The sequence below is a fragment of the Aegilops tauschii genome, unplaced genomic scaffold, assembly GCF_002575655.3.
Source record: "Aegilops tauschii subsp. strangulata cultivar AL8/78 unplaced genomic scaffold, Aet v6.0 ptg000369l_obj, whole genome shotgun sequence".
NCBI classification, from domain to species: domain Eukaryota; kingdom Viridiplantae; phylum Streptophyta; class Magnoliopsida; order Poales; family Poaceae; genus Aegilops; species Aegilops tauschii.
In genome coordinates, this window is record NW_027332617.1 from 1 (window position 1) to 21,185 (window position 21,185).

General features: G+C 51.1%; 50 non-coding genes across 50 annotated transcripts; all 50 read left to right on the forward strand.

Annotated features, from left to right (window-relative positions):
- Positions 1-144: 144 nt before the first annotated feature.
- On the forward strand, positions 145-263 carry LOC141029515 (5S ribosomal RNA). Its single transcript, XR_012191669.1, has one exon. It is a non-coding gene; the product is annotated as a 5S ribosomal RNA (ribosomal RNA).
- Positions 264-565: 302 nt separating this feature from the next.
- On the forward strand, positions 566-684 carry LOC141029526 (5S ribosomal RNA). The gene has a single exon (XR_012191680.1). It is a non-coding gene; the product is annotated as a 5S ribosomal RNA (ribosomal RNA).
- Positions 685-986: 302 nt separating this feature from the next.
- On the forward strand, positions 987-1,105 carry LOC141029537 (5S ribosomal RNA). The gene has a single exon (XR_012191691.1). It is a non-coding gene; the product is annotated as a 5S ribosomal RNA (ribosomal RNA).
- A 302-nt stretch (positions 1,106-1,407) lies between these two features.
- LOC141029548 (5S ribosomal RNA) lies at positions 1,408-1,526 on the forward strand. The gene has a single exon (XR_012191702.1). It is a non-coding gene; the product is annotated as a 5S ribosomal RNA (ribosomal RNA).
- A 302-nt stretch (positions 1,527-1,828) lies between these two features.
- On the forward strand, positions 1,829-1,947 carry LOC141029559 (5S ribosomal RNA). The gene has a single exon (XR_012191713.1). It is a non-coding gene; the product is annotated as a 5S ribosomal RNA (ribosomal RNA).
- A 302-nt stretch (positions 1,948-2,249) lies between these two features.
- On the forward strand, positions 2,250-2,368 carry LOC141029516 (5S ribosomal RNA). The gene has a single exon (XR_012191670.1). It is a non-coding gene; the product is annotated as a 5S ribosomal RNA (ribosomal RNA).
- A 302-nt stretch (positions 2,369-2,670) lies between these two features.
- LOC141029517 (5S ribosomal RNA) lies at positions 2,671-2,789 on the forward strand. Its single transcript, XR_012191671.1, has one exon. It is a non-coding gene; the product is annotated as a 5S ribosomal RNA (ribosomal RNA).
- Positions 2,790-3,091: 302 nt separating this feature from the next.
- Positions 3,092-3,210, forward strand: LOC141029518 (5S ribosomal RNA). Its single transcript, XR_012191672.1, has one exon. It is a non-coding gene; the product is annotated as a 5S ribosomal RNA (ribosomal RNA).
- A 302-nt stretch (positions 3,211-3,512) lies between these two features.
- On the forward strand, positions 3,513-3,631 carry LOC141029519 (5S ribosomal RNA). Its single transcript, XR_012191673.1, has one exon. It is a non-coding gene; the product is annotated as a 5S ribosomal RNA (ribosomal RNA).
- Positions 3,632-3,933: 302 nt separating this feature from the next.
- LOC141029520 (5S ribosomal RNA) lies at positions 3,934-4,052 on the forward strand. The gene has a single exon (XR_012191674.1). It is a non-coding gene; the product is annotated as a 5S ribosomal RNA (ribosomal RNA).
- A 302-nt stretch (positions 4,053-4,354) lies between these two features.
- Positions 4,355-4,473, forward strand: LOC141029521 (5S ribosomal RNA). The gene has a single exon (XR_012191675.1). It is a non-coding gene; the product is annotated as a 5S ribosomal RNA (ribosomal RNA).
- Positions 4,474-4,775: 302 nt separating this feature from the next.
- LOC141029522 (5S ribosomal RNA) lies at positions 4,776-4,894 on the forward strand. The gene has a single exon (XR_012191676.1). It is a non-coding gene; the product is annotated as a 5S ribosomal RNA (ribosomal RNA).
- A 302-nt stretch (positions 4,895-5,196) lies between these two features.
- On the forward strand, positions 5,197-5,315 carry LOC141029523 (5S ribosomal RNA). Its single transcript, XR_012191677.1, has one exon. It is a non-coding gene; the product is annotated as a 5S ribosomal RNA (ribosomal RNA).
- A 302-nt stretch (positions 5,316-5,617) lies between these two features.
- LOC141029524 (5S ribosomal RNA) lies at positions 5,618-5,736 on the forward strand. Its single transcript, XR_012191678.1, has one exon. It is a non-coding gene; the product is annotated as a 5S ribosomal RNA (ribosomal RNA).
- A 302-nt stretch (positions 5,737-6,038) lies between these two features.
- LOC141029525 (5S ribosomal RNA) lies at positions 6,039-6,157 on the forward strand. The gene has a single exon (XR_012191679.1). It is a non-coding gene; the product is annotated as a 5S ribosomal RNA (ribosomal RNA).
- A 302-nt stretch (positions 6,158-6,459) lies between these two features.
- Positions 6,460-6,578, forward strand: LOC141029527 (5S ribosomal RNA). Its single transcript, XR_012191681.1, has one exon. It is a non-coding gene; the product is annotated as a 5S ribosomal RNA (ribosomal RNA).
- A 302-nt stretch (positions 6,579-6,880) lies between these two features.
- Positions 6,881-6,999, forward strand: LOC141029528 (5S ribosomal RNA). The gene has a single exon (XR_012191682.1). It is a non-coding gene; the product is annotated as a 5S ribosomal RNA (ribosomal RNA).
- A 302-nt stretch (positions 7,000-7,301) lies between these two features.
- On the forward strand, positions 7,302-7,420 carry LOC141029529 (5S ribosomal RNA). The gene has a single exon (XR_012191683.1). It is a non-coding gene; the product is annotated as a 5S ribosomal RNA (ribosomal RNA).
- Positions 7,421-7,722: 302 nt separating this feature from the next.
- Positions 7,723-7,841, forward strand: LOC141029530 (5S ribosomal RNA). Its single transcript, XR_012191684.1, has one exon. It is a non-coding gene; the product is annotated as a 5S ribosomal RNA (ribosomal RNA).
- Positions 7,842-8,143: 302 nt separating this feature from the next.
- On the forward strand, positions 8,144-8,262 carry LOC141029531 (5S ribosomal RNA). Its single transcript, XR_012191685.1, has one exon. It is a non-coding gene; the product is annotated as a 5S ribosomal RNA (ribosomal RNA).
- A 302-nt stretch (positions 8,263-8,564) lies between these two features.
- On the forward strand, positions 8,565-8,683 carry LOC141029532 (5S ribosomal RNA). Its single transcript, XR_012191686.1, has one exon. It is a non-coding gene; the product is annotated as a 5S ribosomal RNA (ribosomal RNA).
- A 302-nt stretch (positions 8,684-8,985) lies between these two features.
- Positions 8,986-9,104, forward strand: LOC141029533 (5S ribosomal RNA). Its single transcript, XR_012191687.1, has one exon. It is a non-coding gene; the product is annotated as a 5S ribosomal RNA (ribosomal RNA).
- A 302-nt stretch (positions 9,105-9,406) lies between these two features.
- On the forward strand, positions 9,407-9,525 carry LOC141029534 (5S ribosomal RNA). Its single transcript, XR_012191688.1, has one exon. It is a non-coding gene; the product is annotated as a 5S ribosomal RNA (ribosomal RNA).
- A 302-nt stretch (positions 9,526-9,827) lies between these two features.
- On the forward strand, positions 9,828-9,946 carry LOC141029535 (5S ribosomal RNA). Its single transcript, XR_012191689.1, has one exon. It is a non-coding gene; the product is annotated as a 5S ribosomal RNA (ribosomal RNA).
- Positions 9,947-10,248: 302 nt separating this feature from the next.
- LOC141029536 (5S ribosomal RNA) lies at positions 10,249-10,367 on the forward strand. The gene has a single exon (XR_012191690.1). It is a non-coding gene; the product is annotated as a 5S ribosomal RNA (ribosomal RNA).
- Positions 10,368-10,669: 302 nt separating this feature from the next.
- LOC141029538 (5S ribosomal RNA) lies at positions 10,670-10,788 on the forward strand. The gene has a single exon (XR_012191692.1). It is a non-coding gene; the product is annotated as a 5S ribosomal RNA (ribosomal RNA).
- Positions 10,789-11,090: 302 nt separating this feature from the next.
- LOC141029539 (5S ribosomal RNA) lies at positions 11,091-11,209 on the forward strand. The gene has a single exon (XR_012191693.1). It is a non-coding gene; the product is annotated as a 5S ribosomal RNA (ribosomal RNA).
- Positions 11,210-11,511: 302 nt separating this feature from the next.
- On the forward strand, positions 11,512-11,630 carry LOC141029540 (5S ribosomal RNA). The gene has a single exon (XR_012191694.1). It is a non-coding gene; the product is annotated as a 5S ribosomal RNA (ribosomal RNA).
- A 302-nt stretch (positions 11,631-11,932) lies between these two features.
- On the forward strand, positions 11,933-12,051 carry LOC141029541 (5S ribosomal RNA). The gene has a single exon (XR_012191695.1). It is a non-coding gene; the product is annotated as a 5S ribosomal RNA (ribosomal RNA).
- Positions 12,052-12,353: 302 nt separating this feature from the next.
- Positions 12,354-12,472, forward strand: LOC141029542 (5S ribosomal RNA). The gene has a single exon (XR_012191696.1). It is a non-coding gene; the product is annotated as a 5S ribosomal RNA (ribosomal RNA).
- A 302-nt stretch (positions 12,473-12,774) lies between these two features.
- On the forward strand, positions 12,775-12,893 carry LOC141029543 (5S ribosomal RNA). Its single transcript, XR_012191697.1, has one exon. It is a non-coding gene; the product is annotated as a 5S ribosomal RNA (ribosomal RNA).
- Positions 12,894-13,195: 302 nt separating this feature from the next.
- Positions 13,196-13,314, forward strand: LOC141029544 (5S ribosomal RNA). Its single transcript, XR_012191698.1, has one exon. It is a non-coding gene; the product is annotated as a 5S ribosomal RNA (ribosomal RNA).
- A 302-nt stretch (positions 13,315-13,616) lies between these two features.
- On the forward strand, positions 13,617-13,735 carry LOC141029545 (5S ribosomal RNA). The gene has a single exon (XR_012191699.1). It is a non-coding gene; the product is annotated as a 5S ribosomal RNA (ribosomal RNA).
- A 302-nt stretch (positions 13,736-14,037) lies between these two features.
- LOC141029546 (5S ribosomal RNA) lies at positions 14,038-14,156 on the forward strand. Its single transcript, XR_012191700.1, has one exon. It is a non-coding gene; the product is annotated as a 5S ribosomal RNA (ribosomal RNA).
- A 302-nt stretch (positions 14,157-14,458) lies between these two features.
- Positions 14,459-14,577, forward strand: LOC141029547 (5S ribosomal RNA). Its single transcript, XR_012191701.1, has one exon. It is a non-coding gene; the product is annotated as a 5S ribosomal RNA (ribosomal RNA).
- A 302-nt stretch (positions 14,578-14,879) lies between these two features.
- Positions 14,880-14,998, forward strand: LOC141029549 (5S ribosomal RNA). The gene has a single exon (XR_012191703.1). It is a non-coding gene; the product is annotated as a 5S ribosomal RNA (ribosomal RNA).
- Positions 14,999-15,300: 302 nt separating this feature from the next.
- On the forward strand, positions 15,301-15,419 carry LOC141029550 (5S ribosomal RNA). The gene has a single exon (XR_012191704.1). It is a non-coding gene; the product is annotated as a 5S ribosomal RNA (ribosomal RNA).
- A 302-nt stretch (positions 15,420-15,721) lies between these two features.
- LOC141029551 (5S ribosomal RNA) lies at positions 15,722-15,840 on the forward strand. Its single transcript, XR_012191705.1, has one exon. It is a non-coding gene; the product is annotated as a 5S ribosomal RNA (ribosomal RNA).
- Positions 15,841-16,142: 302 nt separating this feature from the next.
- Positions 16,143-16,261, forward strand: LOC141029552 (5S ribosomal RNA). The gene has a single exon (XR_012191706.1). It is a non-coding gene; the product is annotated as a 5S ribosomal RNA (ribosomal RNA).
- A 302-nt stretch (positions 16,262-16,563) lies between these two features.
- LOC141029553 (5S ribosomal RNA) lies at positions 16,564-16,682 on the forward strand. The gene has a single exon (XR_012191707.1). It is a non-coding gene; the product is annotated as a 5S ribosomal RNA (ribosomal RNA).
- A 302-nt stretch (positions 16,683-16,984) lies between these two features.
- Positions 16,985-17,103, forward strand: LOC141029554 (5S ribosomal RNA). Its single transcript, XR_012191708.1, has one exon. It is a non-coding gene; the product is annotated as a 5S ribosomal RNA (ribosomal RNA).
- Positions 17,104-17,405: 302 nt separating this feature from the next.
- Positions 17,406-17,524, forward strand: LOC141029555 (5S ribosomal RNA). The gene has a single exon (XR_012191709.1). It is a non-coding gene; the product is annotated as a 5S ribosomal RNA (ribosomal RNA).
- A 302-nt stretch (positions 17,525-17,826) lies between these two features.
- LOC141029556 (5S ribosomal RNA) lies at positions 17,827-17,945 on the forward strand. The gene has a single exon (XR_012191710.1). It is a non-coding gene; the product is annotated as a 5S ribosomal RNA (ribosomal RNA).
- A 302-nt stretch (positions 17,946-18,247) lies between these two features.
- LOC141029557 (5S ribosomal RNA) lies at positions 18,248-18,366 on the forward strand. Its single transcript, XR_012191711.1, has one exon. It is a non-coding gene; the product is annotated as a 5S ribosomal RNA (ribosomal RNA).
- A 302-nt stretch (positions 18,367-18,668) lies between these two features.
- On the forward strand, positions 18,669-18,787 carry LOC141029558 (5S ribosomal RNA). The gene has a single exon (XR_012191712.1). It is a non-coding gene; the product is annotated as a 5S ribosomal RNA (ribosomal RNA).
- A 302-nt stretch (positions 18,788-19,089) lies between these two features.
- Positions 19,090-19,208, forward strand: LOC141029560 (5S ribosomal RNA). The gene has a single exon (XR_012191714.1). It is a non-coding gene; the product is annotated as a 5S ribosomal RNA (ribosomal RNA).
- Positions 19,209-19,510: 302 nt separating this feature from the next.
- On the forward strand, positions 19,511-19,629 carry LOC141029561 (5S ribosomal RNA). Its single transcript, XR_012191715.1, has one exon. It is a non-coding gene; the product is annotated as a 5S ribosomal RNA (ribosomal RNA).
- A 302-nt stretch (positions 19,630-19,931) lies between these two features.
- On the forward strand, positions 19,932-20,050 carry LOC141029562 (5S ribosomal RNA). The gene has a single exon (XR_012191716.1). It is a non-coding gene; the product is annotated as a 5S ribosomal RNA (ribosomal RNA).
- Positions 20,051-20,352: 302 nt separating this feature from the next.
- On the forward strand, positions 20,353-20,471 carry LOC141029563 (5S ribosomal RNA). The gene has a single exon (XR_012191717.1). It is a non-coding gene; the product is annotated as a 5S ribosomal RNA (ribosomal RNA).
- A 302-nt stretch (positions 20,472-20,773) lies between these two features.
- Positions 20,774-20,892, forward strand: LOC141029564 (5S ribosomal RNA). The gene has a single exon (XR_012191718.1). It is a non-coding gene; the product is annotated as a 5S ribosomal RNA (ribosomal RNA).
- The last annotated feature ends 293 nt before the right edge of the window (positions 20,893-21,185 follow it).

Sequence of the window (21,185 nt, forward strand, 5' to 3'; positions counted from 1 at the left end):
CATGGTAAATAGGCACTGGTGCGGTTGAACCGTGGTAAAACTCGTCTCCGTAGTTGAGCGGGAGCGGCCAAAGGAATGTGCAATCGTGTGTGTAGTGGAGCTGGGAGGGGCAAGCATAAGGGACGAAGACGGGGGTAACATGTCGGATGCGATCATACCAGCACTAAAGCACCGGATCCCATCAGAACTCCGAAGTTAAGCGTGCTTGGGCGAGAGTAGTACTAGGATGGGTGACCTCCTGGGAAGTCCTCGTGTTGCATTCCCTTTTTAATTTGTTTTGCACCGCGTGCAAAACAAAACGCACGAGCGCGACGTATGTTTAGCACGTTTTATTATTTTGCACGTTTACGGTAAGTTTTAGCTCGCTGCTCATTATTCACGCGTCTAGCGGCGGCAAGCGTGTTCTGAAAGGGGTCGAAACCATGGTAAATAGGCACTGGTGCGGTTGAACCGTGGTAAAACTCGTCTCCGTAGTTGAGCGGGAGCGGCCAAAGGAATGTGCAATCGTGTGTGTAGTGGAGCTGGGAGGGGCAAGCATAAGGGACGAAGACGGGGGTAACATGTCGGATGCGATCATACCAGCACTAAAGCACCGGATCCCATCAGAACTCCGAAGTTAAGCGTGCTTGGGCGAGAGTAGTACTAGGATGGGTGACCTCCTGGGAAGTCCTCGTGTTGCATTCCCTTTTTAATTTGTTTTGCACCGCGTGCAAAACAAAACGCACGAGCGCGACGTATGTTTAGCACGTTTTATTATTTTGCACGTTTACGGTAAGTTTTAGCTCGCTGCTCATTATTCACGCGTCTAGCGGCGGCAAGCGTGTTCTGAAAGGGGTCGAAACCATGGTAAATAGGCACTGGTGCGGTTGAACCGTGGTAAAACTCGTCTCCGTAGTTGAGCGGGAGCGGCCAAAGGAATGTGCAATCGTGTGTGTAGTGGAGCTGGGAGGGGCAAGCATAAGGGACGAAGACGGGGGTAACATGTCGGATGCGATCATACCAGCACTAAAGCACCGGATCCCATCAGAACTCCGAAGTTAAGCGTGCTTGGGCGAGAGTAGTACTAGGATGGGTGACCTCCTGGGAAGTCCTCGTGTTGCATTCCCTTTTTAATTTGTTTTGCACCGCGTGCAAAACAAAACGCACGAGCGCGACGTATGTTTAGCACGTTTTATTATTTTGCACGTTTACGGTAAGTTTTAGCTCGCTGCTCATTATTCACGCGTCTAGCGGCGGCAAGCGTGTTCTGAAAGGGGTCGAAACCATGGTAAATAGGCACTGGTGCGGTTGAACCGTGGTAAAACTCGTCTCCGTAGTTGAGCGGGAGCGGCCAAAGGAATGTGCAATCGTGTGTGTAGTGGAGCTGGGAGGGGCAAGCATAAGGGACGAAGACGGGGGTAACATGTCGGATGCGATCATACCAGCACTAAAGCACCGGATCCCATCAGAACTCCGAAGTTAAGCGTGCTTGGGCGAGAGTAGTACTAGGATGGGTGACCTCCTGGGAAGTCCTCGTGTTGCATTCCCTTTTTAATTTGTTTTGCACCGCGTGCAAAACAAAACGCACGAGCGCGACGTATGTTTAGCACGTTTTATTATTTTGCACGTTTACGGTAAGTTTTAGCTCGCTGCTCATTATTCACGCGTCTAGCGGCGGCAAGCGTGTTCTGAAAGGGGTCGAAACCATGGTAAATAGGCACTGGTGCGGTTGAACCGTGGTAAAACTCGTCTCCGTAGTTGAGCGGGAGCGGCCAAAGGAATGTGCAATCGTGTGTGTAGTGGAGCTGGGAGGGGCAAGCATAAGGGACGAAGACGGGGGTAACATGTCGGATGCGATCATACCAGCACTAAAGCACCGGATCCCATCAGAACTCCGAAGTTAAGCGTGCTTGGGCGAGAGTAGTACTAGGATGGGTGACCTCCTGGGAAGTCCTCGTGTTGCATTCCCTTTTTAATTTGTTTTGCACCGCGTGCAAAACAAAACGCACGAGCGCGACGTATGTTTAGCACGTTTTATTATTTTGCACGTTTACGGTAAGTTTTAGCTCGCTGCTCATTATTCACGCGTCTAGCGGCGGCAAGCGTGTTCTGAAAGGGGTCGAAACCATGGTAAATAGGCACTGGTGCGGTTGAACCGTGGTAAAACTCGTCTCCGTAGTTGAGCGGGAGCGGCCAAAGGAATGTGCAATCGTGTGTGTAGTGGAGCTGGGAGGGGCAAGCATAAGGGACGAAGACGGGGGTAACATGTCGGATGCGATCATACCAGCACTAAAGCACCGGATCCCATCAGAACTCCGAAGTTAAGCGTGCTTGGGCGAGAGTAGTACTAGGATGGGTGACCTCCTGGGAAGTCCTCGTGTTGCATTCCCTTTTTAATTTGTTTTGCACCGCGTGCAAAACAAAACGCACGAGCGCGACGTATGTTTAGCACGTTTTATTATTTTGCACGTTTACGGTAAGTTTTAGCTCGCTGCTCATTATTCACGCGTCTAGCGGCGGCAAGCGTGTTCTGAAAGGGGTCGAAACCATGGTAAATAGGCACTGGTGCGGTTGAACCGTGGTAAAACTCGTCTCCGTAGTTGAGCGGGAGCGGCCAAAGGAATGTGCAATCGTGTGTGTAGTGGAGCTGGGAGGGGCAAGCATAAGGGACGAAGACGGGGGTAACATGTCGGATGCGATCATACCAGCACTAAAGCACCGGATCCCATCAGAACTCCGAAGTTAAGCGTGCTTGGGCGAGAGTAGTACTAGGATGGGTGACCTCCTGGGAAGTCCTCGTGTTGCATTCCCTTTTTAATTTGTTTTGCACCGCGTGCAAAACAAAACGCACGAGCGCGACGTATGTTTAGCACGTTTTATTATTTTGCACGTTTACGGTAAGTTTTAGCTCGCTGCTCATTATTCACGCGTCTAGCGGCGGCAAGCGTGTTCTGAAAGGGGTCGAAACCATGGTAAATAGGCACTGGTGCGGTTGAACCGTGGTAAAACTCGTCTCCGTAGTTGAGCGGGAGCGGCCAAAGGAATGTGCAATCGTGTGTGTAGTGGAGCTGGGAGGGGCAAGCATAAGGGACGAAGACGGGGGTAACATGTCGGATGCGATCATACCAGCACTAAAGCACCGGATCCCATCAGAACTCCGAAGTTAAGCGTGCTTGGGCGAGAGTAGTACTAGGATGGGTGACCTCCTGGGAAGTCCTCGTGTTGCATTCCCTTTTTAATTTGTTTTGCACCGCGTGCAAAACAAAACGCACGAGCGCGACGTATGTTTAGCACGTTTTATTATTTTGCACGTTTACGGTAAGTTTTAGCTCGCTGCTCATTATTCACGCGTCTAGCGGCGGCAAGCGTGTTCTGAAAGGGGTCGAAACCATGGTAAATAGGCACTGGTGCGGTTGAACCGTGGTAAAACTCGTCTCCGTAGTTGAGCGGGAGCGGCCAAAGGAATGTGCAATCGTGTGTGTAGTGGAGCTGGGAGGGGCAAGCATAAGGGACGAAGACGGGGGTAACATGTCGGATGCGATCATACCAGCACTAAAGCACCGGATCCCATCAGAACTCCGAAGTTAAGCGTGCTTGGGCGAGAGTAGTACTAGGATGGGTGACCTCCTGGGAAGTCCTCGTGTTGCATTCCCTTTTTAATTTGTTTTGCACCGCGTGCAAAACAAAACGCACGAGCGCGACGTATGTTTAGCACGTTTTATTATTTTGCACGTTTACGGTAAGTTTTAGCTCGCTGCTCATTATTCACGCGTCTAGCGGCGGCAAGCGTGTTCTGAAAGGGGTCGAAACCATGGTAAATAGGCACTGGTGCGGTTGAACCGTGGTAAAACTCGTCTCCGTAGTTGAGCGGGAGCGGCCAAAGGAATGTGCAATCGTGTGTGTAGTGGAGCTGGGAGGGGCAAGCATAAGGGACGAAGACGGGGGTAACATGTCGGATGCGATCATACCAGCACTAAAGCACCGGATCCCATCAGAACTCCGAAGTTAAGCGTGCTTGGGCGAGAGTAGTACTAGGATGGGTGACCTCCTGGGAAGTCCTCGTGTTGCATTCCCTTTTTAATTTGTTTTGCACCGCGTGCAAAACAAAACGCACGAGCGCGACGTATGTTTAGCACGTTTTATTATTTTGCACGTTTACGGTAAGTTTTAGCTCGCTGCTCATTATTCACGCGTCTAGCGGCGGCAAGCGTGTTCTGAAAGGGGTCGAAACCATGGTAAATAGGCACTGGTGCGGTTGAACCGTGGTAAAACTCGTCTCCGTAGTTGAGCGGGAGCGGCCAAAGGAATGTGCAATCGTGTGTGTAGTGGAGCTGGGAGGGGCAAGCATAAGGGACGAAGACGGGGGTAACATGTCGGATGCGATCATACCAGCACTAAAGCACCGGATCCCATCAGAACTCCGAAGTTAAGCGTGCTTGGGCGAGAGTAGTACTAGGATGGGTGACCTCCTGGGAAGTCCTCGTGTTGCATTCCCTTTTTAATTTGTTTTGCACCGCGTGCAAAACAAAACGCACGAGCGCGACGTATGTTTAGCACGTTTTATTATTTTGCACGTTTACGGTAAGTTTTAGCTCGCTGCTCATTATTCACGCGTCTAGCGGCGGCAAGCGTGTTCTGAAAGGGGTCGAAACCATGGTAAATAGGCACTGGTGCGGTTGAACCGTGGTAAAACTCGTCTCCGTAGTTGAGCGGGAGCGGCCAAAGGAATGTGCAATCGTGTGTGTAGTGGAGCTGGGAGGGGCAAGCATAAGGGACGAAGACGGGGGTAACATGTCGGATGCGATCATACCAGCACTAAAGCACCGGATCCCATCAGAACTCCGAAGTTAAGCGTGCTTGGGCGAGAGTAGTACTAGGATGGGTGACCTCCTGGGAAGTCCTCGTGTTGCATTCCCTTTTTAATTTGTTTTGCACCGCGTGCAAAACAAAACGCACGAGCGCGACGTATGTTTAGCACGTTTTATTATTTTGCACGTTTACGGTAAGTTTTAGCTCGCTGCTCATTATTCACGCGTCTAGCGGCGGCAAGCGTGTTCTGAAAGGGGTCGAAACCATGGTAAATAGGCACTGGTGCGGTTGAACCGTGGTAAAACTCGTCTCCGTAGTTGAGCGGGAGCGGCCAAAGGAATGTGCAATCGTGTGTGTAGTGGAGCTGGGAGGGGCAAGCATAAGGGACGAAGACGGGGGTAACATGTCGGATGCGATCATACCAGCACTAAAGCACCGGATCCCATCAGAACTCCGAAGTTAAGCGTGCTTGGGCGAGAGTAGTACTAGGATGGGTGACCTCCTGGGAAGTCCTCGTGTTGCATTCCCTTTTTAATTTGTTTTGCACCGCGTGCAAAACAAAACGCACGAGCGCGACGTATGTTTAGCACGTTTTATTATTTTGCACGTTTACGGTAAGTTTTAGCTCGCTGCTCATTATTCACGCGTCTAGCGGCGGCAAGCGTGTTCTGAAAGGGGTCGAAACCATGGTAAATAGGCACTGGTGCGGTTGAACCGTGGTAAAACTCGTCTCCGTAGTTGAGCGGGAGCGGCCAAAGGAATGTGCAATCGTGTGTGTAGTGGAGCTGGGAGGGGCAAGCATAAGGGACGAAGACGGGGGTAACATGTCGGATGCGATCATACCAGCACTAAAGCACCGGATCCCATCAGAACTCCGAAGTTAAGCGTGCTTGGGCGAGAGTAGTACTAGGATGGGTGACCTCCTGGGAAGTCCTCGTGTTGCATTCCCTTTTTAATTTGTTTTGCACCGCGTGCAAAACAAAACGCACGAGCGCGACGTATGTTTAGCACGTTTTATTATTTTGCACGTTTACGGTAAGTTTTAGCTCGCTGCTCATTATTCACGCGTCTAGCGGCGGCAAGCGTGTTCTGAAAGGGGTCGAAACCATGGTAAATAGGCACTGGTGCGGTTGAACCGTGGTAAAACTCGTCTCCGTAGTTGAGCGGGAGCGGCCAAAGGAATGTGCAATCGTGTGTGTAGTGGAGCTGGGAGGGGCAAGCATAAGGGACGAAGACGGGGGTAACATGTCGGATGCGATCATACCAGCACTAAAGCACCGGATCCCATCAGAACTCCGAAGTTAAGCGTGCTTGGGCGAGAGTAGTACTAGGATGGGTGACCTCCTGGGAAGTCCTCGTGTTGCATTCCCTTTTTAATTTGTTTTGCACCGCGTGCAAAACAAAACGCACGAGCGCGACGTATGTTTAGCACGTTTTATTATTTTGCACGTTTACGGTAAGTTTTAGCTCGCTGCTCATTATTCACGCGTCTAGCGGCGGCAAGCGTGTTCTGAAAGGGGTCGAAACCATGGTAAATAGGCACTGGTGCGGTTGAACCGTGGTAAAACTCGTCTCCGTAGTTGAGCGGGAGCGGCCAAAGGAATGTGCAATCGTGTGTGTAGTGGAGCTGGGAGGGGCAAGCATAAGGGACGAAGACGGGGGTAACATGTCGGATGCGATCATACCAGCACTAAAGCACCGGATCCCATCAGAACTCCGAAGTTAAGCGTGCTTGGGCGAGAGTAGTACTAGGATGGGTGACCTCCTGGGAAGTCCTCGTGTTGCATTCCCTTTTTAATTTGTTTTGCACCGCGTGCAAAACAAAACGCACGAGCGCGACGTATGTTTAGCACGTTTTATTATTTTGCACGTTTACGGTAAGTTTTAGCTCGCTGCTCATTATTCACGCGTCTAGCGGCGGCAAGCGTGTTCTGAAAGGGGTCGAAACCATGGTAAATAGGCACTGGTGCGGTTGAACCGTGGTAAAACTCGTCTCCGTAGTTGAGCGGGAGCGGCCAAAGGAATGTGCAATCGTGTGTGTAGTGGAGCTGGGAGGGGCAAGCATAAGGGACGAAGACGGGGGTAACATGTCGGATGCGATCATACCAGCACTAAAGCACCGGATCCCATCAGAACTCCGAAGTTAAGCGTGCTTGGGCGAGAGTAGTACTAGGATGGGTGACCTCCTGGGAAGTCCTCGTGTTGCATTCCCTTTTTAATTTGTTTTGCACCGCGTGCAAAACAAAACGCACGAGCGCGACGTATGTTTAGCACGTTTTATTATTTTGCACGTTTACGGTAAGTTTTAGCTCGCTGCTCATTATTCACGCGTCTAGCGGCGGCAAGCGTGTTCTGAAAGGGGTCGAAACCATGGTAAATAGGCACTGGTGCGGTTGAACCGTGGTAAAACTCGTCTCCGTAGTTGAGCGGGAGCGGCCAAAGGAATGTGCAATCGTGTGTGTAGTGGAGCTGGGAGGGGCAAGCATAAGGGACGAAGACGGGGGTAACATGTCGGATGCGATCATACCAGCACTAAAGCACCGGATCCCATCAGAACTCCGAAGTTAAGCGTGCTTGGGCGAGAGTAGTACTAGGATGGGTGACCTCCTGGGAAGTCCTCGTGTTGCATTCCCTTTTTAATTTGTTTTGCACCGCGTGCAAAACAAAACGCACGAGCGCGACGTATGTTTAGCACGTTTTATTATTTTGCACGTTTACGGTAAGTTTTAGCTCGCTGCTCATTATTCACGCGTCTAGCGGCGGCAAGCGTGTTCTGAAAGGGGTCGAAACCATGGTAAATAGGCACTGGTGCGGTTGAACCGTGGTAAAACTCGTCTCCGTAGTTGAGCGGGAGCGGCCAAAGGAATGTGCAATCGTGTGTGTAGTGGAGCTGGGAGGGGCAAGCATAAGGGACGAAGACGGGGGTAACATGTCGGATGCGATCATACCAGCACTAAAGCACCGGATCCCATCAGAACTCCGAAGTTAAGCGTGCTTGGGCGAGAGTAGTACTAGGATGGGTGACCTCCTGGGAAGTCCTCGTGTTGCATTCCCTTTTTAATTTGTTTTGCACCGCGTGCAAAACAAAACGCACGAGCGCGACGTATGTTTAGCACGTTTTATTATTTTGCACGTTTACGGTAAGTTTTAGCTCGCTGCTCATTATTCACGCGTCTAGCGGCGGCAAGCGTGTTCTGAAAGGGGTCGAAACCATGGTAAATAGGCACTGGTGCGGTTGAACCGTGGTAAAACTCGTCTCCGTAGTTGAGCGGGAGCGGCCAAAGGAATGTGCAATCGTGTGTGTAGTGGAGCTGGGAGGGGCAAGCATAAGGGACGAAGACGGGGGTAACATGTCGGATGCGATCATACCAGCACTAAAGCACCGGATCCCATCAGAACTCCGAAGTTAAGCGTGCTTGGGCGAGAGTAGTACTAGGATGGGTGACCTCCTGGGAAGTCCTCGTGTTGCATTCCCTTTTTAATTTGTTTTGCACCGCGTGCAAAACAAAACGCACGAGCGCGACGTATGTTTAGCACGTTTTATTATTTTGCACGTTTACGGTAAGTTTTAGCTCGCTGCTCATTATTCACGCGTCTAGCGGCGGCAAGCGTGTTCTGAAAGGGGTCGAAACCATGGTAAATAGGCACTGGTGCGGTTGAACCGTGGTAAAACTCGTCTCCGTAGTTGAGCGGGAGCGGCCAAAGGAATGTGCAATCGTGTGTGTAGTGGAGCTGGGAGGGGCAAGCATAAGGGACGAAGACGGGGGTAACATGTCGGATGCGATCATACCAGCACTAAAGCACCGGATCCCATCAGAACTCCGAAGTTAAGCGTGCTTGGGCGAGAGTAGTACTAGGATGGGTGACCTCCTGGGAAGTCCTCGTGTTGCATTCCCTTTTTAATTTGTTTTGCACCGCGTGCAAAACAAAACGCACGAGCGCGACGTATGTTTAGCACGTTTTATTATTTTGCACGTTTACGGTAAGTTTTAGCTCGCTGCTCATTATTCACGCGTCTAGCGGCGGCAAGCGTGTTCTGAAAGGGGTCGAAACCATGGTAAATAGGCACTGGTGCGGTTGAACCGTGGTAAAACTCGTCTCCGTAGTTGAGCGGGAGCGGCCAAAGGAATGTGCAATCGTGTGTGTAGTGGAGCTGGGAGGGGCAAGCATAAGGGACGAAGACGGGGGTAACATGTCGGATGCGATCATACCAGCACTAAAGCACCGGATCCCATCAGAACTCCGAAGTTAAGCGTGCTTGGGCGAGAGTAGTACTAGGATGGGTGACCTCCTGGGAAGTCCTCGTGTTGCATTCCCTTTTTAATTTGTTTTGCACCGCGTGCAAAACAAAACGCACGAGCGCGACGTATGTTTAGCACGTTTTATTATTTTGCACGTTTACGGTAAGTTTTAGCTCGCTGCTCATTATTCACGCGTCTAGCGGCGGCAAGCGTGTTCTGAAAGGGGTCGAAACCATGGTAAATAGGCACTGGTGCGGTTGAACCGTGGTAAAACTCGTCTCCGTAGTTGAGCGGGAGCGGCCAAAGGAATGTGCAATCGTGTGTGTAGTGGAGCTGGGAGGGGCAAGCATAAGGGACGAAGACGGGGGTAACATGTCGGATGCGATCATACCAGCACTAAAGCACCGGATCCCATCAGAACTCCGAAGTTAAGCGTGCTTGGGCGAGAGTAGTACTAGGATGGGTGACCTCCTGGGAAGTCCTCGTGTTGCATTCCCTTTTTAATTTGTTTTGCACCGCGTGCAAAACAAAACGCACGAGCGCGACGTATGTTTAGCACGTTTTATTATTTTGCACGTTTACGGTAAGTTTTAGCTCGCTGCTCATTATTCACGCGTCTAGCGGCGGCAAGCGTGTTCTGAAAGGGGTCGAAACCATGGTAAATAGGCACTGGTGCGGTTGAACCGTGGTAAAACTCGTCTCCGTAGTTGAGCGGGAGCGGCCAAAGGAATGTGCAATCGTGTGTGTAGTGGAGCTGGGAGGGGCAAGCATAAGGGACGAAGACGGGGGTAACATGTCGGATGCGATCATACCAGCACTAAAGCACCGGATCCCATCAGAACTCCGAAGTTAAGCGTGCTTGGGCGAGAGTAGTACTAGGATGGGTGACCTCCTGGGAAGTCCTCGTGTTGCATTCCCTTTTTAATTTGTTTTGCACCGCGTGCAAAACAAAACGCACGAGCGCGACGTATGTTTAGCACGTTTTATTATTTTGCACGTTTACGGTAAGTTTTAGCTCGCTGCTCATTATTCACGCGTCTAGCGGCGGCAAGCGTGTTCTGAAAGGGGTCGAAACCATGGTAAATAGGCACTGGTGCGGTTGAACCGTGGTAAAACTCGTCTCCGTAGTTGAGCGGGAGCGGCCAAAGGAATGTGCAATCGTGTGTGTAGTGGAGCTGGGAGGGGCAAGCATAAGGGACGAAGACGGGGGTAACATGTCGGATGCGATCATACCAGCACTAAAGCACCGGATCCCATCAGAACTCCGAAGTTAAGCGTGCTTGGGCGAGAGTAGTACTAGGATGGGTGACCTCCTGGGAAGTCCTCGTGTTGCATTCCCTTTTTAATTTGTTTTGCACCGCGTGCAAAACAAAACGCACGAGCGCGACGTATGTTTAGCACGTTTTATTATTTTGCACGTTTACGGTAAGTTTTAGCTCGCTGCTCATTATTCACGCGTCTAGCGGCGGCAAGCGTGTTCTGAAAGGGGTCGAAACCATGGTAAATAGGCACTGGTGCGGTTGAACCGTGGTAAAACTCGTCTCCGTAGTTGAGCGGGAGCGGCCAAAGGAATGTGCAATCGTGTGTGTAGTGGAGCTGGGAGGGGCAAGCATAAGGGACGAAGACGGGGGTAACATGTCGGATGCGATCATACCAGCACTAAAGCACCGGATCCCATCAGAACTCCGAAGTTAAGCGTGCTTGGGCGAGAGTAGTACTAGGATGGGTGACCTCCTGGGAAGTCCTCGTGTTGCATTCCCTTTTTAATTTGTTTTGCACCGCGTGCAAAACAAAACGCACGAGCGCGACGTATGTTTAGCACGTTTTATTATTTTGCACGTTTACGGTAAGTTTTAGCTCGCTGCTCATTATTCACGCGTCTAGCGGCGGCAAGCGTGTTCTGAAAGGGGTCGAAACCATGGTAAATAGGCACTGGTGCGGTTGAACCGTGGTAAAACTCGTCTCCGTAGTTGAGCGGGAGCGGCCAAAGGAATGTGCAATCGTGTGTGTAGTGGAGCTGGGAGGGGCAAGCATAAGGGACGAAGACGGGGGTAACATGTCGGATGCGATCATACCAGCACTAAAGCACCGGATCCCATCAGAACTCCGAAGTTAAGCGTGCTTGGGCGAGAGTAGTACTAGGATGGGTGACCTCCTGGGAAGTCCTCGTGTTGCATTCCCTTTTTAATTTATTTTGCACCGCGTGCAAAACAAAACGCACGAGCGCGACGTATGTTTAGCACGTTTTATTATTTTGCACGTTTACGGTAAGTTTTAGCTCGCTGCTCATTATTCACGCGTCTAGCGGCGGCAAGCGTGTTCTGAAAGGGGTCGAAACCATGGTAAATAGGCACTGGTGCGGTTGAACCGTGGTAAAACTCGTCTCCGTAGTTGAGCGGGAGCGGCCAAAGGAATGTGCAATCGTGTGTGTAGTGGAGCTGGGAGGGGCAAGCATAAGGGACGAAGACGGGGGTAACATGTCGGATGCGATCATACCAGCACTAAAGCACCGGATCCCATCAGAACTCCGAAGTTAAGCGTGCTTGGGCGAGAGTAGTACTAGGATGGGTGACCTCCTGGGAAGTCCTCGTGTTGCATTCCCTTTTTAATTTGTTTTGCACCGCGTGCAAAACAAAACGCACGAGCGCGACGTATGTTTAGCACGTTTTATTATTTTGCACGTTTACGGTAAGTTTTAGCTCGCTGCTCATTATTCACGCGTCTAGCGGCGGCAAGCGTGTTCTGAAAGGGGTCGAAACCATGGTAAATAGGCACTGGTGCGGTTGAACCGTGGTAAAACTCGTCTCCGTAGTTGAGCGGGAGCGGCCAAAGGAATGTGCAATCGTGTGTGTAGTGGAGCTGGGAGGGGCAAGCATAAGGGACGAAGACGGGGGTAACATGTCGGATGCGATCATACCAGCACTAAAGCACCGGATCCCATCAGAACTCCGAAGTTAAGCGTGCTTGGGCGAGAGTAGTACTAGGATGGGTGACCTCCTGGGAAGTCCTCGTGTTGCATTCCCTTTTTAATTTGTTTTGCACCGCGTGCAAAACAAAACGCACGAGCGCGACGTATGTTTAGCACGTTTTATTATTTTGCACGTTTACGGTAAGTTTTAGCTCGCTGCTCATTATTCACGCGTCTAGCGGCGGCAAGCGTGTTCTGAAAGGGGTCGAAACCATGGTAAATAGGCACTGGTGCGGTTGAACCGTGGTAAAACTCGTCTCCGTAGTTGAGCGGGAGCGGCCAAAGGAATGTGCAATCGTGTGTGTAGTGGAGCTGGGAGGGGCAAGCATAAGGGACGAAGACGGGGGTAACATGTCGGATGCGATCATACCAGCACTAAAGCACCGGATCCCATCAGAACTCCGAAGTTAAGCGTGCTTGGGCGAGAGTAGTACTAGGATGGGTGACCTCCTGGGAAGTCCTCGTGTTGCATTCCCTTTTTAATTTGTTTTGCACCGCGTGCAAAACAAAACGCACGAGCGCGACGTATGTTTAGCACGTTTTATTATTTTGCACGTTTACGGTAAGTTTTAGCTCGCTGCTCATTATTCACGCGTCTAGCGGCGGCAAGCGTGTTCTGAAAGGGGTCGAAACCATGGTAAATAGGCACTGGTGCGGTTGAACCGTGGTAAAACTCGTCTCCGTAGTTGAGCGGGAGCGGCCAAAGGAATGTGCAATCGTGTGTGTAGTGGAGCTGGGAGGGGCAAGCATAAGGGACGAAGACGGGGGTAACATGTCGGATGCGATCATACCAGCACTAAAGCACCGGATCCCATCAGAACTCCGAAGTTAAGCGTGCTTGGGCGAGAGTAGTACTAGGATGGGTGACCTCCTGGGAAGTCCTCGTGTTGCATTCCCTTTTTAATTTGTTTTGCACCGCGTGCAAAACAAAACGCACGAGCGCGACGTATGTTTAGCACGTTTTATTATTTTGCACGTTTACGGTAAGTTTTAGCTCGCTGCTCATTATTCACGCGTCTAGCGGCGGCAAGCGTGTTCTGAAAGGGGTCGAAACCATGGTAAATAGGCACTGGTGCGGTTGAACCGTGGTAAAACTCGTCTCCGTAGTTGAGCGGGAGCGGCCAAAGGAATGTGCAATCGTGTGTGTAGTGGAGCTGGGAGGGGCAAGCATAAGGGACGAAGACGGGGGTAACATGTCGGATGCGATCATACCAGCACTAAAGCACCGGATCCCATCAGAACTCCGAAGTTAAGCGTGCTTGGGCGAGAGTAGTACTAGGATGGGTGACCTCCTGGGAAGTCCTCGTGTTGCATTCCCTTTTTAATTTGTTTTGCACCGCGTGCAAAACAAAACGCACGAGCGCGACGTATGTTTAGCACGTTTTATTATTTTGCACGTTTACGGTAAGTTTTAGCTCGCTGCTCATTATTCACGCGTCTAGCGGCGGCAAGCGTGTTCTGAAAGGGGTCGAAACCATGGTAAATAGGCACTGGTGCGGTTGAACCGTGGTAAAACTCGTCTCCGTAGTTGAGCGGGAGCGGCCAAAGGAATGTGCAATCGTGTGTGTAGTGGAGCTGGGAGGGGCAAGCATAAGGGACGAAGACGGGGGTAACATGTCGGATGCGATCATACCAGCACTAAAGCACCGGATCCCATCAGAACTCCGAAGTTAAGCGTGCTTGGGCGAGAGTAGTACTAGGATGGGTGACCTCCTGGGAAGTCCTCGTGTTGCATTCCCTTTTTAATTTGTTTTGCACCGCGTGCAAAACAAAACGCACGAGCGCGACGTATGTTTAGCACGTTTTATTATTTTGCACGTTTACGGTAAGTTTTAGCTCGCTGCTCATTATTCACGCGTCTAGCGGCGGCAAGCGTGTTCTGAAAGGGGTCGAAACCATGGTAAATAGGCACTGGTGCGGTTGAACCGTGGTAAAACTCGTCTCCGTAGTTGAGCGGGAGCGGCCAAAGGAATGTGCAATCGTGTGTGTAGTGGAGCTGGGAGGGGCAAGCATAAGGGACGAAGACGGGGGTAACATGTCGGATGCGATCATACCAGCACTAAAGCACCGGATCCCATCAGAACTCCGAAGTTAAGCGTGCTTGGGCGAGAGTAGTACTAGGATGGGTGACCTCCTGGGAAGTCCTCGTGTTGCATTCCCTTTTTAATTTGTTTTGCACCGCGTGCAAAACAAAACGCACGAGCGCGACGTATGTTTAGCACGTTTTATTATTTTGCACGTTTACGGTAAGTTTTAGCTCGCTGCTCATTATTCACGCGTCTAGCGGCGGCAAGCGTGTTCTGAAAGGGGTCGAAACCATGGTAAATAGGCACTGGTGCGGTTGAACCGTGGTAAAACTCGTCTCCGTAGTTGAGCGGGAGCGGCCAAAGGAATGTGCAATCGTGTGTGTAGTGGAGCTGGGAGGGGCAAGCATAAGGGACGAAGACGGGGGTAACATGTCGGATGCGATCATACCAGCACTAAAGCACCGGATCCCATCAGAACTCCGAAGTTAAGCGTGCTTGGGCGAGAGTAGTACTAGGATGGGTGACCTCCTGGGAAGTCCTCGTGTTGCATTCCCTTTTTAATTTGTTTTGCACCGCGTGCAAAACAAAACGCACGAGCGCGACGTATGTTTAGCACGTTTTATTATTTTGCACGTTTACGGTAAGTTTTAGCTCGCTGCTCATTATTCACGCGTCTAGCGGCGGCAAGCGTGTTCTGAAAGGGGTCGAAACCATGGTAAATAGGCACTGGTGCGGTTGAACCGTGGTAAAACTCGTCTCCGTAGTTGAGCGGGAGCGGCCAAAGGAATGTGCAATCGTGTGTGTAGTGGAGCTGGGAGGGGCAAGCATAAGGGACGAAGACGGGGGTAACATGTCGGATGCGATCATACCAGCACTAAAGCACCGGATCCCATCAGAACTCCGAAGTTAAGCGTGCTTGGGCGAGAGTAGTACTAGGATGGGTGACCTCCTGGGAAGTCCTCGTGTTGCATTCCCTTTTTAATTTGTTTTGCACCGCGTGCAAAACAAAACGCACGAGCGCGACGTATGTTTAGCACGTTTTATTATTTTGCACGTTTACGGTAAGTTTTAGCTCGCTGCTCATTATTCACGCGTCTAGCGGCGGCAAGCGTGTTCTGAAAGGGGTCGAAACCATGGTAAATAGGCACTGGTGCGGTTGAACCGTGGTAAAACTCGTCTCCGTAGTTGAGCGGGAGCGGCCAAAGGAATGTGCAATCGTGTGTGTAGTGGAGCTGGGAGGGGCAAGCATAAGGGACGAAGACGGGGGTAACATGTCGGATGCGATCATACCAGCACTAAAGCACCGGATCCCATCAGAACTCCGAAGTTAAGCGTGCTTGGGCGAGAGTAGTACTAGGATGGGTGACCTCCTGGGAAGTCCTCGTGTTGCATTCCCTTTTTAATTTGTTTTGCACCGCGTGCAAAACAAAACGCACGAGCGCGACGTATGTTTAGCACGTTTTATTATTTTGCACGTTTACGGTAAGTTTTAGCTCGCTGCTCATTATTCACGCGTCTAGCGGCGGCAAGCGTGTTCTGAAAGGGGTCGAAACCATGGTAAATAGGCACTGGTGCGGTTGAACCGTGGTAAAACTCGTCTCCGTAGTTGAGCGGGAGCGGCCAAAGGAATGTGCAATCGTGTGTGTAGTGGAGCTGGGAGGGGCAAGCATAAGGGACGAAGACGGGGGTAACATGTCGGATGCGATCATACCAGCACTAAAGCACCGGATCCCATCAGAACTCCGAAGTTAAGCGTGCTTGGGCGAGAGTAGTACTAGGATGGGTGACCTCCTGGGAAGTCCTCGTGTTGCATTCCCTTTTTAATTTGTTTTGCACCGCGTGCAAAACAAAACGCACGAGCGCGACGTATGTTTAGCACGTTTTATTATTTTGCACGTTTACGGTAAGTTTTAGCTCGCTGCTCATTATTCACGCGTCTAGCGGCGGCAAGCGTGTTCTGAAAGGGGTCGAAACCATGGTAAATAGGCACTGGTGCGGTTGAACCGTGGTAAAACTCGTCTCCGTAGTTGAGCGGGAGCGGCCAAAGGAATGTGCAATCGTGTGTGTAGTGGAGCTGGGAGGGGCAAGCATAAGGGACGAAGACGGGGGTAACATGTCGGATGCGATCATACCAGCACTAAAGCACCGGATCCCATCAGAACTCCGAAGTTAAGCGTGCTTGGGCGAGAGTAGTACTAGGATGGGTGACCTCCTGGGAAGTCCTCGTGTTGCATTCCCTTTTTAATTTGTTTTGCACCGCGTGCAAAACAAAACGCACGAGCGCGACGTATGTTTAGCACGTTTTATTATTTTGCACGTTTACGGTAAGTTTTAGCTCGCTGCTCATTATTCACGCGTCTAGCGGCGGCAAGCGTGTTCTGAAAGGGGTCGAAACCATGGTAAATAGGCACTGGTGCGGTTGAACCGTGGTAAAACTCGTCTCCGTAGTTGAGCGGGAGCGGCCAAAGGAATGTGCAATCGTGTGTGTAGTGGAGCTGGGAGGGGCAAGCATAAGGGACGAAGACGGGGGTAACATGTCGGATGCGATCATACCAGCACTAAAGCACCGGATCCCATCAGAACTCCGAAGTTAAGCGTGCTTGGGCGAGAGTAGTACTAGGATGGGTGACCTCCTGGGAAGTCCTCGTGTTGCATTCCCTTTTTAATTTGTTTTGCACCGCGTGCAAAACAAAACGCACGAGCGCGACGTATGTTTAGCACGTTTTATTATTTTGCACGTTTACGGTAAGTTTTAGCTCGCTGCTCATTATTCACGCGTCTAGCGGCGGCAAGCGTGTTCTGAAAGGGGTCGAAACCATGGTAAATAGGCACTGGTGCGGTTGAACCGTGGTAAAACTCGTCTCCGTAGTTGAGCGGGAGCGGCCAAAGGAATGTGCAATCGTGTGTGTAGTGGAGCTGGGAGGGGCAAGCATAAGGGACGAAGACGGGGGTAACATGTCGGATGCGATCATACCAGCACTAAAGCACCGGATCCCATCAGAACTCCGAAGTTAAGCGTGCTTGGGCGAGAGTAGTACTAGGATGGGTGACCTCCTGGGAAGTCCTCGTGTTGCATTCCCTTTTTAATTTGTTTTGCACCGCGTGCAAAACAAAACGCACGAGCGCGACGTATGTTTAGCACGTTTTATTATTTTGCACGTTTACGGTAAGTTTTAGCTCGCTGCTCATTATTCACGCGTCTAGCGGCGGCAAGCGTGTTCTGAAAGGGGTCGAAACCATGGTAAATAGGCACTGGTGCGGTTGAACCGTGGTAAAACTCGTCTCCGTAGTTGAGCGGGAGCGGCCAAAGGAATGTGCAATCGTGTGTGTAGTGGAGCTGGGAGGGGCAAGCATAAGGGACGAAGACGGGGGTAACATGTCGGATGCGATCATACCAGCACTAAAGCACCGGATCCCATCAGAACTCCGAAGTTAAGCGTGCTTGGGCGAGAGTAGTACTAGGATGGGTGACCTCCTGGGAAGTCCTCGTGTTGCATTCCCTTTTTAATTTGTTTTGCACCGCGTGCAAAACAAAACGCACGAGCGCGACGTATGTTTAGCACGTTTTATTATTTTGCACGTTTACGGTAAGTTTTAGCTCGCTGCTCATTATTCACGCGTCTAGCGGCGGCAAGCGTGTTCTGAAAGGGGTCGAAACCATGGTAAATAGGCACTGGTGCGGTTGAACCGTGGTAAAACTCGTCTCCGTAGTTGAGCGGGAGCGGCCAAAGGAATGTGCAATCGTGTGTGTAGTGGAGCTGGGAGGGGCAAGCATAAGGGACGAAGACGGGGGTAACATGTCGGATGCGATCATACCAGCACTAAAGCACCGGATCCCATCAGAACTCCGAAGTTAAGCGTGCTTGGGCGAGAGTAGTACTAGGATGGGTGACCTCCTGGGAAGTCCTCGTGTTGCATTCCCTTTTTAATTTGTTTTGCACCGCGTGCAAAACAAAACGCACGAGCGCGACGTATGTTTAGCACGTTTTATTATTTTGCACGTTTACGGTAAGTTTTAGCTCGCTGCTCATTATTCACGCGTCTAGCGGCGGCAAGCGTGTTCTGAAAGGGGTCGAAACCATGGTAAATAGGCACTGGTGCGGTTGAACCGTGGTAAAACTCGTCTCCGTAGTTGAGCGGGAGCGGCCAAAGGAATGTGCAATCGTGTGTGTAGTGGAGCTGGGAGGGGCAAGCATAAGGGACGAAGACGGGGGTAACATGTCGGATGCGATCATACCAGCACTAAAGCACCGGATCCCATCAGAACTCCGAAGTTAAGCGTGCTTGGGCGAGAGTAGTACTAGGATGGGTGACCTCCTGGGAAGTCCTCGTGTTGCATTCCCTTTTTAATTTGTTTTGCACCGCGTGCAAAACAAAACGCACGAGCGCGACGTATGTTTAGCACGTTTTATTATTTTGCACGTTTACGGTAAGTTTTAGCTCGCTGCTCATTATTCACGCGTCTAGCGGCGGCAAGCGTGTTCTGAAAGGGGTCGAAACCATGGTAAATAGGCACTGGTGCGGTTGAACCGTGGTAAAACTCGTCTCCGTAGTTGAGCGGGAGCGGCCAAAGGAATGTGCAATCGTGTGTGTAGTGGAGCTGGGAGGGGCAAGCATAAGGGACGAAGACGGGGGTAACATGTCGGATGCGATCATACCAGCACTAAAGCACCGGATCCCATCAGAACTCCGAAGTTAAGCGTGCTTGGGCGAGAGTAGTACTAGGATGGGTGACCTCCTGGGAAGTCCTCGTGTTGCATTCCCTTTTTAATTTGTTTTGCACCGCGTGCAAAACAAAACGCACGAGCGCGACGTATGTTTAGCACGTTTTATTATTTTGCACGTTTACGGTAAGTTTTAGCTCGCTGCTCATTATTCACGCGTCTAGCGGCGGCAAGCGTGTTCTGAAAGGGGTCGAAACCATGGTAAATAGGCACTGGTGCGGTTGAACCGTGGTAAAACTCGTCTCCGTAGTTGAGCGGGAGCGGCCAAAGGAATGTGCAATCGTGTGTGTAGTGGAGCTGGGAGGGGCAAGCATAAGGGACGAAGACGGGGGTAACATGTCGGATGCGATCATACCAGCACTAAAGCACCGGATCCCATCAGAACTCCGAAGTTAAGCGTGCTTGGGCGAGAGTAGTACTAGGATGGGTGACCTCCTGGGAAGTCCTCGTGTTGCATTCCCTTTTTAATTTGTTTTGCACCGCGTGCAAAACAAAACGCACGAGCGCGACGTATGTTTAGCACGTTTTATTATTTTGCACGTTTACGGTAAGTTTTAGCTCGCTGCTCATTATTCACGCGTCTAGCGGCGGCAAGCGTGTTCTGAAAGGGGTCGAAACCATGGTAAATAGGCACTGGTGCGGTTGAACCGTGGTAAAACTCGTCTCCGTAGTTGAGCGGGAGCGGCCAAAGGAATGTGCAATCGTGTGTGTAGTGGAGCTGGGAGGGGCAAGCATAAGGGACGAAGACGGGGGTAACATGTCGGATGCGATCATACCAGCACTAAAGCACCGGATCCCATCAGAACTCCGAAGTTAAGCGTGCTTGGGCGAGAGTAGTACTAGGATGGGTGACCTCCTGGGAAGTCCTCGTGTTGCATTCCCTTTTTAATTTGTTTTGCACCGCGTGCAAAACAAAACGCACGAGCGCGACGTATGTTTAGCACGTTTTATTATTTTGCACGTTTACGGTAAGTTTTAGCTCGCTGCTCATTATTCACGCGTCTAGCGGCGGCAAGCGTGTTCTGAAAGGGGTCGAAACCATGGTAAATAGGCACTGGTGCGGTTGAACCGTGGTAAAACTCGTCTCCGTAGTTGAGCGGGAGCGGCCAAAGGAATGTGCAATCGTGTGTGTAGTGGAGCTGGGAGGGGCAAGCATAAGGGACGAAGACGGGGGTAACATGTCGGATGCGATCATACCAGCACTAAAGCACCGGATCCCATCAGAACTCCGAAGTTAAGCGTGCTTGGGCGAGAGTAGTACTAGGATGGGTGACCTCCTGGGAAGTCCTCGTGTTGCATTCCCTTTTTAATTTGTTTTGCACCGCGTGCAAAACAAAACGCACGAGCGCGACGTATGTTTAGCACGTTTTATTATTTTGCACGTTTACGGTAAGTTTTAGCTCGCTGCTCATTATTCACGCGTCTAGCGGCGGCAAGCGTGTTCTGAAAGGGGTCGAAACCATGGTAAATAGGCACTGGTGCGGTTGAACCGTGGTAAAACTCGTCTCCGTAGTTGAGCGGGAGCGGCCAAAGGAATGTGCAATCGTGTGTGTAGTGGAGCTGGGAGGGGCAAGCATAAGGGACGAAGACGGGGGTAACATGTCGGATGCGATCATACCAGCACTAAAGCACCGGATCCCATCAGAACTCCGAAGTTAAGCGTGCTTGGGCGAGAGTAGTACTAGGATGGGTGACCTCCTGGGAAGTCCTCGTGTTGCATTCCCTTTTTAATTTGTTTTGCACCGCGTGCAAAACAAAACGCACGAGCGCGACGTATGTTTAGCACGTTTTATTATTTTGCACGTTTACGGTAAGTTTTAGCTCGCTGCTCATTATTCACGCGTCTAGCGGCGGCAAGCGTGTTCTGAAAGGGGTCGAAACCATGGTAAATAGGCACTGGTGCGGTTGAACCGTGGTAAAACTCGTCTCCGTAGTTGAGCGGGAGCGGCCAAAGGAATGTGCAATCGTGTGTGTAGTGGAGCTGGGAGGGGCAAGCATAAGGGACGAAGACGGGGGTAACATGTCGGATGCGATCATACCAGCACTAAAGCACCGGATCCCATCAGAACTCCGAAGTTAAGCGTGCTTGGGCGAGAGTAGTACTAGGATGGGTGACCTCCTGGGAAGTCCTCGTGTTGCATTCCCTTTTTAATTTGTTTTGCACCGCGTGCAAAACAAAACGCACGAGCGCGACGTATGTTTAGCACGTTTTATTATTTTGCACGTTTACGGTAAGTTTTAGCTCGCTGCTCATTATTCACGCGTCTAGCGGCGGCAAGCGTGTTCTGAAAGGGGTCGAAACCATGGTAAATAGGCACTGGTGCGGTTGAACCGTGGTAAAACTCGTCTCCGTAGTTGAGCGGGAGCGGCCAAAGGAATGTGCAATCGTGTGTGTAGTGGAGCTGGGAGGGGCAAGCATAAGGGACGAAGACGGGGG